The 13,814-nt window shown below is 44.1% G+C and overlaps 1 non-coding gene across 1 annotated transcript; it reads right to left on the bottom strand.

Annotated features, from left to right (window-relative positions):
• Positions 1-1,606: 1,606 nt before the first annotated feature.
• LOC115936424 (small nucleolar RNA U3) lies at positions 1,607-1,816 on the bottom strand. The gene has a single exon (XR_004071904.2). It is a non-coding gene; the product is annotated as a small nucleolar RNA U3 (small nucleolar RNA).
• Between the last annotated feature and the right edge of the window lie 11,998 nt (positions 1,817-13,814).

Genomic DNA, 13,814 nt, shown 5'->3' with positions numbered 1-13,814 from the left:
GAAAGAGAGGGTAACTGATAAAGCACTGTCTAGATCTATACAGCCCTTTGGAAATTAAAAGAAAGCTAGGGACTCACACCTAAAAATTGACATAAAGATTCTGCTTTGCTTTCTGAAGATTTGTGGATCGCCTCCAGGGCCTCATGGACTCCTCACGATCCTCTGGATCTGAACCAAAATAATCACTGTCCTAGGGAAAACCAGTTGGGTTGGGGTCGAGAGCTTGGCGGGAGATGGGAGGTGAGGAGGGTGATACACTGGAAACAAACAGCAGGGAGCCATTTAGAGGGAGATGCAAGGGCAGTTGTTGGGCATGTTCTGAGTCAATGTCTCCACAGAATGTGAGGACGGTAGGACAGGAGTGCTGGGGTATAAAAGTGCTGAAAAGATTAAGATCTATTCGAGTTCGGCAAAAGGATAAGGAAGTAGGAATGATGAAAAGAAGTGAGTGTTTTAGGGACAAGCTGGGATCGGATTATATGATTCCATGAGACCCCATCAGCCTGATGGGTAATTTTCACCAGCTCTCTGAGGAGGGTTTTAGCAACAGCAGCAGTAATGGCAGAAAAAAAAAAAAGTATTTGGGATTTATTGCAAATTGAGAACTGGTAAGGACAGTAAAGGGACGGATCTACTTGCTTTAAACTAGGATTTGTTTTAGGTAAAAGCCTAACTGCAAATGGGATAAGAAAGGAAGAAAAGAGGAATGAGAGAGAGAGAAAAAGAAAGAGAAAAATAGAGCAAGGAAGGAGGAAATGCAGGCAGGCAGGCAGGAAGTCCTTTTATCCTTTAGAAGGATTAAGGTGGTAGCTATCCTTGTCCTGCCTTGGGGCATTGAATTTCTTACTGTGAATGTATGAAATTTGGCTTCCTGTTAGTAGGAAATTTTAAAAGGTCTCTTTTGTTTTCCTAAGGGTCATAACTAACCTCTGTGGGCAAGAAGTTACTGGGAAGGCTCTACTCTGCTGTTAGGATAGTAGGGAACCGCAGTGACCCCAACCCTTGCCTCCTCCAAGGTAGAGGAGCTTTTAGGCTTCGCTGTCTCTGTGTGGGCTGGAAAGATGAAGCCACTGCCAACCACAGAGCTCAGGGTTACCAGTGGGATCAGACAGGCGGGTTCTGCTACCTGCAATCCCTTAGTGAATCCTGGACAAGCCAGTGTTACCAAGTCTCCTGCACAGGATGCTGCAAGAGCGGACAATGACTTTTTCCACAAAAAGTACTTGAAACACACTCAGGGTTGTTATGGATAAGCTAAAGGATTTCAAAATTTTTTAATGCTGTACTCTATGGAAAAGATTTTTTTCTCCCCTTTGAAAATTGTACAAATGACACGTGTTCCTATAGAATAACTCTAAAACACAGATAAACAACAAATGAAAATCACCCCAAATCCTACCATTTGGAAATAACCACTTTCAGCATCTTGTGTATCAGACCTGACTCATTCATATGCAAATGTATAAATATATGTTTTATGAAAATGGTATCATATTACATACATTGTTTTGCAACCTGCTTCCCATTCCCATTCCGCCTACAATTTATCAGTCTATTGTGAACATTTCAAGTCAATATACATCTGCATCAGAATTATTTTTTTTAAACAACCCAAACTGCATCTTCTCCTTCTTATTCTCCTGGAAGAGAACAGTCATCAGTGACAAATGGCTGCTGTAGTCATGCAACACCAAGAGCCAGCTTCAGGCTCTAGGGAGAATGTTGTGCCTCCTCCTTGTGGTGTCATGTGTTCTACATGTTCAGATAAACTTCTTTAGTAATGAACTACAGAAATGATCCCTGAAAGTATAGTCTTTATACCAGCTTTCTTAATTGCTGCAAGGTATTGCACCATTCCTCAATTGCTGGATGTTTAAACCGCATTTATTACCAGATACCCATTGACATACTAATCCTTTGTAATGAGCAACCTCAATAATTTCATTGGTGTGCAAGAATAAACTGTGTTGTTTACAAGTGTGCAGGGTCTTAGCTGACCTGGGCTCAGCTTGGCTTATCTCTGCTGGGCTGGGCTCGCTCATGCCTCTGCAGTTAGCTGCTGTTGGCTGGGCAGTCTTCCTTGTTTTGACTGTGCTCACTTACAAGCTTGGGACTGGTTGGCTATTGGCTTTGCTAGGATGGCCACAGCTGGGATAACTAGGACAATCTGGCTGTCCCAGGGGAGTTATACTCCAGGAGGCTAGCCCAGGCATGTGCTTATGGCCACTCAGCGAGCAAGGCCTAAGCAGAAATGTGCAAGTGCTTTTGTAAAGATCTGCTGTGTCACATCTGCTCACATCCTGTTGGCCAAAGCAAGCCATGTGCCAGTGACAGAGTGGACTTATGGGGCAAACAATGTGAACACAGGGAGGGGTGGAGAATGATGTATTAGTCATGGTTCTCTGGAGGGACAGAACTAATAAGATAGATGTATACATGAAAGGGAGTTTATTAAGGAGTATTGACTCACACGATCACAAGGTGAAGTCCCACAATAGGCCATCTTCAAGCTGAGGAGCAAGGAAGCCAGTCTGAGTCCCCAAACCTCAAAAGTAGGGAAGCCTACAGTGTAGCCTTCAGTCAGTGACTGAAGGCCTGAGAGCCCCTGGCAAACCACTGGTGTAGGTCCAAGAGTCCAAATGCTGCAGAACTTGGAGTTTGGTGTTCAAGGGCAGAAAGCGTCCAGCACAGGAGAAAGATGAAGGCCAGGAGGCTCAGCAAGTCTAGTCCTTCCATGTTCTTCTGCCTGCTTTTATTCCAGCAGCTTTTCCTCCCAGACAAAAGGATGAGTTGGATTTCCCCAGGGGAAGGCATTTAGCTGAGATTGGAAGTGAAAGAAACTAGAATATGTCATCCCAAAAGATGCTTCTTTGACATAAATATTTTTGAGCAAAAGGCAATTAAGAAGCAGCAAACAGAGGGAAAGCTCTTTCTATCCTCCCCTGGTTTTTCTTCCAAAGACAGGATATAAATTCTTCTTTACTGGGAACAGCTGTTGTTCACTCAGATATGGCACAGGAGTAATCTGCAAACAAACCTTACTCAATTACTTTACTCCCATATATTTGTCTTCCCACAGTTTCCCACCTCTGGAAACCTACAACTGCTTTCCTTTGTCTTGTCACTTCTCTAAAATTTATTGTTCTTTGTTGAAGATACCATATAAACCAGAGTTCGAAGCCACTGCTTGGAGTTACCTTTGCGAACAGAAAATTTCAGGACCTTCAAAATTGATTATGCCAAAGGGAAAAGTTAAGCCTTGAAAACGGAGTCATATAACATGCTTGTTTTTCTTCTCTGATGCATGGCTGTTTCTTCCTGACTTTTGTGTTGAGAGTTACATTTTACTAGATTTTCTGTTCTTCATTCAAACCTAGACTAAATGACAGAGATCCTTGTGACTGTTACCTCTTCTCAACAGAATATTAAGCAAACTCCTTAAAGTGTAATTAAGAGTAGCCAGTCAATCTTATATCTCTGTGTTAGCCTCTGGATGGAAAATGTTGTAATTCTGTTCAGCGCCTCCAGTTTTGTCTGTATAAATGATCTTCACTTTTCCCTACACCGAGAACAGCGGTCACTATTCTTTGCTGTCCATGTGTCCTGGGATGGCCACCCTCACACTTTTTACTTAAATCAATTCATTTGAACTGGATCCTGAGCCTTGTGGTTACGTTAGGTTGACACCTTTTATTGAAGTTTCTCCCTTGTGATGTGCACTGCACGTTAATAATCTTGCTTGTTTTTCCCTTGTTATTCTGTTGCTAACAGGAGTCTGTCCCAAGTACGAATTTATGAGGGTTAAAGAGAGATTAAATTTCCTCCCAGACAGATGGATGAATTGGATTTCCCTAGGAGAAGGCATTCCTCAGGCAGGGCGAGTGTGTGCAAGGACTGTGATAGAAGAAAGCAGGTGCAGACAAGGATGTGAAGACTGCTGCAGCTGCAGTGGAGAGAGTCCAGAGAAGCAGGAGTGAGATCACCTGGAGAGGTATAAGGTGGGGGTCACTAGACATGCCTCCCTAGCAGTGCCTACACCCTTCTTCCTTCCAACAGAATCCCTCTTTTGTTCAGGAATCCATACATCCCCTAACACAGCTTTCTGCATCAGGGGATGCTAACTTCACTCTCAGTTCCAGGTAGTAATCCCTCTCCCAGTTTATTAGTCCATTTTCACCTGCTGATAAAGACATACCTGGGTCTGGGTAATTTATAAAGAAAAAGAGGTTTAATGGACTCACAGTTTCACATGGCTGAGGAGGCCTCACAATCATGGTGGAAAAGCAAGGGACGTCTTACATGGTGGCAGGCAAGAGAAGAGCTTGTGCAGGGGAACTCCCTTTTATAAAACCATCGGATCTCATGAGATTTATTCACTATCATGAGAACAGCATGGGAAAGACCCACCCCCATGATTCAATTACCTCACACCAGGTCCTTGCCACGACGTGTGGGAATTGTGAGAGCTATAATTCAAGATAAGATTTGGGTGGGGACACAGCCAAACCATATCATGCAGTGATTGGTTTAGTTATAAGGGTGGGCCCCAATTCTGGCAAAAAAGGAAAATTAAGGAAAGTTTCACAGGGGACTTCCAAAAACAGCTTCCTCACTCTCAAGAACAAGCCACAAGAAAAGATGGCCCCATGTGTTCCCCTGAGTGTTGTGAAATCTGGATGTGAAGCCTGGGCCTGCTGCAGCTATCTTCCCCTCTCAGGAAGAAGCCAGCACCGAGGATGGCAGAATAGCGATATGGAAAGAATCTTTCTCCCTGATAAAGGTTGGGTTGCTGAATCAATCTGCCTTAAAGGCCACCCTACCTCAGGACTTCTGTTCTATGAGATATTAGAATTCCTTATTGTTCAAGCAAGATTGAGTTTGAGTTCCTGTTACTTGCGTCAAAATGCTGTAAGAGGATAGACTGTATTCCTGATATGGTTTGGCTGTGTCCTCACCCAAATCTCATCTTGAATTGTAGCTCCCATAATTCCCACATGTTGTGGGAGGGACCCGGTGGGAGATAATTGAATCATGGGAGCCGTTTCTCCCATACTGTTCTTGTGGTAGTGAGTAAGTCTCACGAGATCTGATAGTTTTATAAGGGGAAACCCCTTTTGCTTGGCTCTCATTCTCTCTCTTGCCTGCTGCCTTGTGAGATGTGCCTTTCGCCTTCCACCATGATTGTGAGGCCTCCCCAGCCATGTGGAACTGTAAGCCCATTAAACCTCTTTTTCCTTATAAGTTACCCAGTCTTGGGTATGTCTTTATCAGCAGTGTGAAAATGGACTAATACAGTTTCCTATGTATGTTGTAAGCTATGCTAAGGGTTTTGTTTTTTTGTTGTTTTTTTTTTTGGTTTTGTTTTGTTTTGTTTTGTTTTGTTTTGCTTTTACCCCAAAACCAATGAAAAGTCATGAGAGAGTTTTAAACAGAGGACATAATTCACTTTTTCACTCATGCTGCTGTGTGGAGAGCAGGTTCTAGGGGGCAAGAGTGGATGAAGGGAGACCTGTTAGCAGACCTTTCCTTCAGGAAGAGAATATGGAGTATCTGCCTTGGGCCCCACACTTGAGGCGAGAGGCTGCAAAATGAATATCTTTTTAATGAACCATCATTAAAATTCAATTTTGAGTTTCTGTTTTTAACAGTATCTTCTGGAGCCAATAAAAGATGCCAGTGCCAGTACAGAGTGGCTCCCTTTTAAGGGTCAGTACTCTGGATAAACTCTGCACTGACTTGAGTTGCTATGGGTCCCATTTTCTTCTAGGGATAGCCCCAGAGGGTGGCCTGGATAGAGGGTGATGGCAGTGGAGGTGGGGAAGAGTGGAAGAAACATTTTAGAAGTAATATTTTGGTGATAGAATGAATAGACTCAATCAGAGAGAGAGAGAGAGAGAGAGATGACCCTCAAGTTTCTGTGTAACTGGAGGCAGTGAAGGTGCCATTAGGTGAAATGAAGAAATGTGGAAGGTGCTTATTTTGGGGCAGGGGTTGATTCTGAGTTTAGTTGAACATGTTAATATACCTTTGGAATATTCAAGAAGAGGTTTCTAGAAGGTGGGATATGATACTCAGTTTCTAGAAGGTGGTATATGATACTCAGAGGACAGATTTGGGTTGGAGTGAATAATACTTTAGTCATGCCCATTTTAGGAATTAATTGAAATCATGGACCTCCATGTGAAAGGGCTTTGGGAGAGAAGAGGCCTGGAAGAGAAGAAACCTAGGACCAGGCCTGGAGGACTGCGCAGAGGTAGATGGGGCCTGCGAAGACCACTGAGAGGTTTTTGTCAGAGAGGTAGAAAGGGAACAGAAAAGTGGCTTGTTATGGGAGCAAGCGGTCAGAGTATTTCAAAATTCAGATAATTTACTGAGGTGCTGATAATTGTTGAAGAGTCAAAGGAGAAGTGTGATAGTCTCCAAAGATGGCCCCAGGGAAGTATGCTTCCTGAAATTCATACCTTCGTGTAGTGCCTCCAACACTGAATGAATGGGGGCAGGGCCCATTCAATCACTAGACTGAAGCAGAGGGGATACTACGCGACAATCAAGGTCACAGAAATCCTTGCAACATCCACCTTGGTCTCTTGAAATACTTTCTCAGTGCGACGCCAGCCCCCATGTAAGAGGTCTCTTTACCCATAAACCCCCATGCTGTGAGGAAGCCCAAACTAGCACGTGAAGGTACCCTATGGAAGGGGAAGGAGAGAGAGGGAGAGATCCCAGTCCCCAGTTGTTCCTGAGATCCAACCTGGATAGCAGCCATGTGAAGAAAGAAGCCATCTAGGATGTGAAGCCTTCAGATGACGCCAGCTCCTTAAGAGGCCCCAAGTGAGAACTGCTCAGCTGATTCCAGTCAATCCATGGAACTATGAGAGATACAGATAAATTCCTGCCTTAAGCTATTGAATTCTATAACTGGAATAAGATGGGAATTGATCAAAGAAACATCTGTTTGATTTGAAAGAATGGAGGTCATTACTGTTTCTGGGTGTGACAGGAGCAGAAGCCAGATCTGACTGGGTTGAAGAGACGGTGAAAGCTGAAGAAATTAAGAAAGCAAACATGGTGGCTTTCTGGAGACTCCTTCAGCTATGGATGGGGAGGAGGAAAGTTGGTAGCTGGAAGAGGATGTGAGGATGAGGGACAGATTTTCTGAAAGTGGTCTCCATCATGTAGGTATGTTTAAAAGTACTGCCTATGAAGTACTCTTGATTTAAAAAAAAAAAAAGACAAATATGGGGGAATATGGGATATAGAGACACAAGTTATCAGCACTTTAACGATGTGATCAGCCAAGTCAAGAGCGTGGGACACTCTATGTAACAAATGGCCCAAGAAATCAATGGCATTTAAAAAATATAAAGGCGGGGAGACTATTAGAGGACAAAAACAACTTAAGAGACAAAACAATGAGATACAGTATGAGAACCTTGTCTGGATCTTGATTTGAGCAACCCAACTATAAAAAGACATCCTGGAGACAATTGGGAAAATAAAATATGGACTGAGAATTAGGAGATATTAAGGAATCACAGTTATTTAGCTGTGATAATGGCCTGGAGGTTATGTTTTATAAAATTGGCCCTTATCAATTAGAGACGCATAATGTGATGGCCCAATATACGGAATTTTCTTTAAAATATGGCCAGGTGCAGTGGCTTATGCCTGTAATCCCAGCACTTTGGGAGGTGGAGGCGGGTGCATCACCTGAGGTCAGGAGTTCAAGACCAGCCTGGCCAATGTGGGAAATCCCGTCTCTACTAAAAATACAAAAATTAGCTGGGTATGGTGGTGCATGCCTGTAATCCCAGCTTCTTGGGAGGCTGAGGCAGGAGAATCTTAGAGCCTGGGAGGCAGAGGTTGCAGTGAGCTGAGATTGTGCCACTGCACTCCCGCCTGTGCAACAGAGCAAAAACTCTGTCTCCAGAATAAAATAAAATAAATAAAATATATACATTGATAAAATGGTGACAATTGTTGAGACTTGCTGATGGGTAAGTAGGAGTTCATTATACTAGTTTCTCTGTTTTTGAATGTATTTGAAAATTTTTATAATTTATAAGAAAAAGTTTAAAATTTTTTATAATAAAAAGTTTTTAAAACTATATTGAAACACATTATTATTATTATTATTATTATTATAAAAAAGGATTTAAAGGTAACAATCAGGTTAATATTCACTCGTGGTAGCCAGGTATATAGTATGTGTTCATTGATGTAATGATTCTCCTCCTGGGATATTGGAGAGAATACTCACACTAATTGTCACTAATGATACTCTACAAGGCCAAAAAGAGCCAAGGGGAAGGATTGATTGAAAGGAGGTGGATGAACACCCAAAAAGCAGGAGGCATGTTGATAGCGTAAGGTTCCGCGAAGGAGTTGAGGTGGGATCCTGAGTCAAGGTGAAGGAAGGGGCCCATGGAGACAGGGGTACATGTGTTGGTGTCTGAAAGAGGAGAGACAGCTTAGAGACATCTCTAAATCTCAGATAATTAGAAGTGAGGTCAAATGCAAGAAGGGTGGGGGATCGGCAATTAGAAAATTGGAGTTTGAAGAGATTTGACAAAGTTATTGAGGGGGATGGGGAGTGTGTTTACTGGAGGAACACAGTAGAATTGCAAGGAAGTTTACAATATTAGCAAGATTTGTTATTGAAGCAATGGACCATGGACCTTAAGCTGGATATGTTGAGAACAATTGAAGGAAAATGCCCATGGACTAAGAGGAAAAAGAGGTGTTGTTAGTGTGGCTACCCTGATGATGTTGAAGAATAGAACTACCTCCAGCTGGGCGGGGCATGTTGGCTCACACCTGTAATCCCAGCATTTTGGGGGGCCGAGGTGGGCGGATAACCTGAGGTTGGGAGCTCGAGACCAGCCTGACCAACATGGAGAAACCCCGTCTCTACTAAAAATACAAAATTAGCTGGGTGTGGTGGCACATGCCTGTAATCCCAGCTACTTGGGAGGCTGAGGCAGGAGAATTGCTTAAACCCAGGAGGCAGAGGTTGCGGTGAGCCGAGATCGCGCCATTGCACTCCAGCCTGGGCAACAAGAGCAAAACTCCATCTCAAAAAAACAAAAAAAAAAAAAAAAAAGAAGAACTACCTCCAGAGATTTGGACTTGGAAAGTGTGGAATGGGTGTCATGCATCTGTGTGTTTAATAAGGAGTTCAGTTGATACTAATGCAGGTGCACGTGGTTCTTAGACCATACCTTGAGAAACGCTGCCCTGGTGGTTGGATGGACGGTGAAGCCGGCTTGAGGCTGGAGGCCTGTCATTTGCAATGGGAAGTATGCAGGACAGACAAGAGAACATGGATCTATTTGTTATTTTTGGTGGCTCTGTAGCTTTCTTGGCCTGATGGATTGCAATTTGGGGGCCCAATTCGTCCAAATGGGCACCTTTCCCAGGGTCCTGGGTGGGCTCAAGCAAAAAGGTAGGTGGCCCTGAAAGGAACTGCATCTGTGTTCTTCCTAGGGACTTCTCATTCAAGGACTTTAACCACTGGGGGTTTTGTAGTTTGTTGTTTGTTTTTGCAATTTTTGGTTCTAGAAATAAAATTGAGCTTTCAAAATCAACCAACCAACCAACACTGTTGAGGTTGGCATATTTGGGCTAATTGTTTTCCTTTTCATTTAGACTTATTACTCACTGCGTGTGAGGTAGCACTTTCAAGTAAATCTTTGGTAATTCCCAGGAATAAAGCAATTGCCTTCATTTCCCAGCAGGGCATACTAAAGTGGGCTCATTTGCAGAGAGAACAGGAATAGCAGTTTTTATAGCTTAAGGCCTGGAAGAAACTGCTTTTTTTCTGACAATCATAATCCACTCATGCTTTAAAAACATGTTTCAAAATCAAAAGGACTCCAAGAGTCTGGGATATGCTAGAAGGATATATTAAGACATAGCTCGTTTGTCAATTTATCTCTAATCTAGATAAATTTACCTCCTATTTCTCCTCTCTTGCAGCTTCCTCAGCCACAGACCCGATGAGTTGCCTGGATGTCAAAGAATTAAGCCTGCCTTGAATTAGCAGAAGCAACAGGAATCCAGAGGGAATTGACTTTTTTTTCTTTTTTTCCCTGGTCTCCACTGTGATTCTCTGATTCAAATTTGCAGTGGCAGAATGAAAGGAAGGCGGGTGCTCCTGGAAGGAAGCACTGCCCCAGCAGAGGCCCTGAGGGGAGCAGGTCACGTGGCCGATGTCCCGAAGGCCTGACTGAAGCAGAGCAGAAGCAAGGCTGGCTGGGTGTGGGGGGTGCTGAGCAGAGGGGCTTTGAGTGGTGTCTGGGGAAATCCTGAGCCATTTAAATGAACCATTTAAATCTGACAGACAAATTGGTGTTTTAAGAAGATTTACCAGGCAGTGATGTGCAGGATGAGGTTGGGGTGGAGCCGAGGCGGGGTTGGGGGGGGTGCGATGTTAACAGGGGTAGGAGGAGAATGAAGCTAGGAGAATAAAGATTCTGCCTTGAGTCAACAAACACTTACTAAGCACCTACTGTGTACCTTGCCTTGCACCAGGCACCACCTTCAGGCATGCGCCCTCTCAGTGAATAGAATCAGCATCTGCCCTTTCAGCTAAGCCAGAACCTAGTTTCCTTGGTGATGCCTTCCTCTCCCTTTTCTCCCCAGTGGATGGAGTCCTCCTGTAATGCCACCTCTTACCTCTGCCTCTTCTCTCCTTCAAGCCACTGACATCTTTCACTGGATCCCAAGCCTCCAGTCTGCCCTCTGTAACTCCTCCACCTGGAAGTTATTGGGGTGGGCTGGTGGGGGTGACCTAAAACATATGGAGGCAGGCCATCATCCCCAACAGGTACCCTTCAGTGGGCTCCCCACTGTCCTCAGGGAGAAGTCCAAACTCTTTAACAGAACCTGGAGGCCCTTGATATCTGGGTACTTAGCTCTCCTTTGTTTTCAGGGCTCTTGCCCTGAATCTCGCCCTACCTTGAATCTTGTGACTCAGCCGTGCAAAAATGCTTCCAGTACCTCCTCTGGAGGGTCACATTCTCTGTCCTCTTCCCTGTGGTGATAATATCCTCCTTTGTACTCCTCCCCACTGACTTATTCTTCAGAATCCATTTAGAGACCCCTTCCTCCCACAATTCTTCCTGGTCCACAGATCCTTCCCAGTGTCTTCAGGAACTGTCTCTGACGCTCTCCTGGGGCTTACGACATCATATTTTCACTGACCATTCTCCTCTACATGTGAGCTTCCAGAAGGCAGGGACTGCCTCTTCCTTCTCACTCAGCACCCTCCTGACACATAAAATGTACTTAGTAAATATTCATCAAATGTGAATGAATGACTTTACCAGAATCTGGGGTGGGGGCAGGCGAGAGGTGTTGGTCCCAATTTACAGATAAAGAAACTGAGCTACAGAGAGTGATTTAATCATTTGTTCAAGGCCTCTCAGCTTCAAAGCTCAGAATCCACTTCAGGGTGCTGATTTCCCGACCAGGGCTTTTTCCTCCTTTTTGCAGCCACAGGAATGGAGGTCATTAAAGAAAAGAGTCCTGCACAGTGAATTCCGGTCTGACTGGTCATTCAGCAAGCTTCCAGTAGGGGCCACTGAGGGAATGAATGCAACAATAGGTGAAGAGCCTTTGATATATTAGGAAGGGATTTCATAAACTGGAGTATTATTCGGGTTAGAGATTGGAAGGGCTAGGAGTCCAAATGAACCATTTTCCAACATAATTTGAAAATTTATTTCACTATGTATTATTCAATACACAAGCCCTCTCTGTTTCTGAAAGCTGAAAGATCTGGTTGCATGTGTTCATTACTCTTTTTTTTTCTTCACTCCAATAAATGCTCTTTGCCTACCTTTTTTTTTTTTTTTTTTTGATTGACTGGAAGAACCACATTGCAGAATGATAGATATTGTTCATTTAACGCCAACATTTACTTCTCCCCTAAACTGGTGTTCTGTTTGTGATTGATCAGACTTCTCCCCCATTTAGCACCCATGTAAAACATTGCAAAAGGTTGGGTCTGCAGCTTGGATAACATTTTTGCAGCCATCTATTCAAGCCACAGCAGGCATGCCGAGTGGCATGGAAGCTTTTAATGAAACGTCGCCGGATATTAGGGTTTTATGGGCTGGAAAACAGTACAAATCAAAGCACTTTGCTTACTGTTTATCTGTTTAGAACGTTTTTATTTCCTAAACCTAGCAATGTTCATCTTTTTCATCCAGCATTTTGGTTTTTTTTTTTACATATTGATTTTCCTGTTCACTGGCATGCCCTGATGAAGTCGGAGCACTGAGGTGTGCTGTCTATACGAGCATGGGGCAGGAACAGGGGCAGTGGGGTGCATTCTCTGCCCTGAGACCCCTTAACTCCAAGGACAGGAGAGAGCAGTGCTCACTGTATTTTTTAAAAAGAAAAACTTGTCTTTCCCCTGTGTGGTTTTCCCTTGAGCCATCAGGATAGCTAAGCTGATCATTTTAGTATCGTCCCAACCTTCACATACAAATCCTACAGCAAAAGCTGTGTTCTCGCCTTACATTTTATAAGGAGATGTAATAGACAGGGTCCCAGCAGGAAACCAAATCCATCAGGTGGTTTACCCAGGGGTTGGCAAATATTTTCCATAAAAGGCCAGATAGTACATATTTTTGGCTTTGCAGGTCACAAACAATTTCAGTCGCAGGTATGTTTAGACATACCTAAACAGTGTGTGTGACTCTGTTCCAGGAAAACTTTCTTTGCAAAAGGAGACTGGGAGGGTGGTATTTGGCTTGTGGGCTAAAGTTTCCTAACTCCTGATTTAAATTAAAAGACTTAAGGGACAATGTACAGATACCTGGTCAGGGTCAAAGGAACAAACACGGGATGCTGAGATGTCTAGAGACTAGAAGCAGAAGGAGCCTATTACTCCCTCAAAGGCTGATAGACATGGTGTGAGCAGCACCCAGAGGGAGTGGGTTCTGGGGAGGCACTAGGGCAAAGAGGATGCATGGAAGAAATACCCCAACCTCTTCCTCCTCCCTCCTTCAGATATCCTGCTGGTGCCTCCCATTGTCTGACCCAGTCAGGGGCCAGCCAGCAAGGGGCTTGGTCCTCTGAGGCTTGCAGTCCTCAGAGGTCAGCATCTCGGAGCACAGAGCAGGTGGAGAACAGATCAGGGAGGAGGTGGGGTGAATGCAAAAGGAGGCAGAGCTGCGTGGAGATGTCTATTTGGGGACTAATTTCTTAGACCCACTCATTTTTGAAGTGAAATTCAGTGTGACTGGCAGCATCCCCTGACCCTGGCCACGCACCATGACTTTATTCCAAAGAACTAACCGTCCCCCTCACGTGATGAGTATACGATCTAATTCGGGCCAATGAGACACAGGCACAGAACTTTGTGAGCTGTTGGGAAGGTTAATCTCTCCATCCAAGGTTTGAACTTTGGCAGCCAACTGAACACATGGTGGGGCCCTCACCAGGGAAGAGCCTGTGGTCAGTAAGTACAAGGGAAGGCAGAGTGTATGGGGGTGGGAGGAACCCCAGTCCTGATACTGTCTGTCCCTGAACCCCTGGATCAAGCTGTACCTGAAATAAACACCTCATTTCTCAATTATGTGAGGCAACGCATTTCCCCCATCTCATCCCCATCTTTTTTTTATTTTTCTTTTCTTTTTTTTTTTTTTTAACCAAGACCAGTTCTCAGTTCTCTTTTTCTGTCAACTGACAGGATCCTGCCTAAGAGAGAGAATCTAGATTTGTCTCTGGAGCCAAGGTCTGCCCATTCCACAGCTGTGTGAACTTCAGATGAGGTACATCTAATCACCAACGCATGCAAGAAG

Source organism: Gorilla gorilla, chromosome 9 (genome assembly GCF_029281585.2).
Source record: "Gorilla gorilla gorilla isolate KB3781 chromosome 9, NHGRI_mGorGor1-v2.1_pri, whole genome shotgun sequence".
Classification (NCBI taxonomy): Eukaryota; Metazoa; Chordata; class Mammalia; order Primates; family Hominidae; genus Gorilla; species Gorilla gorilla.
The sequence above is the reverse complement of the archived record's forward strand: the minus strand, read 5'-3'. Positions and strand labels throughout refer to the sequence as shown.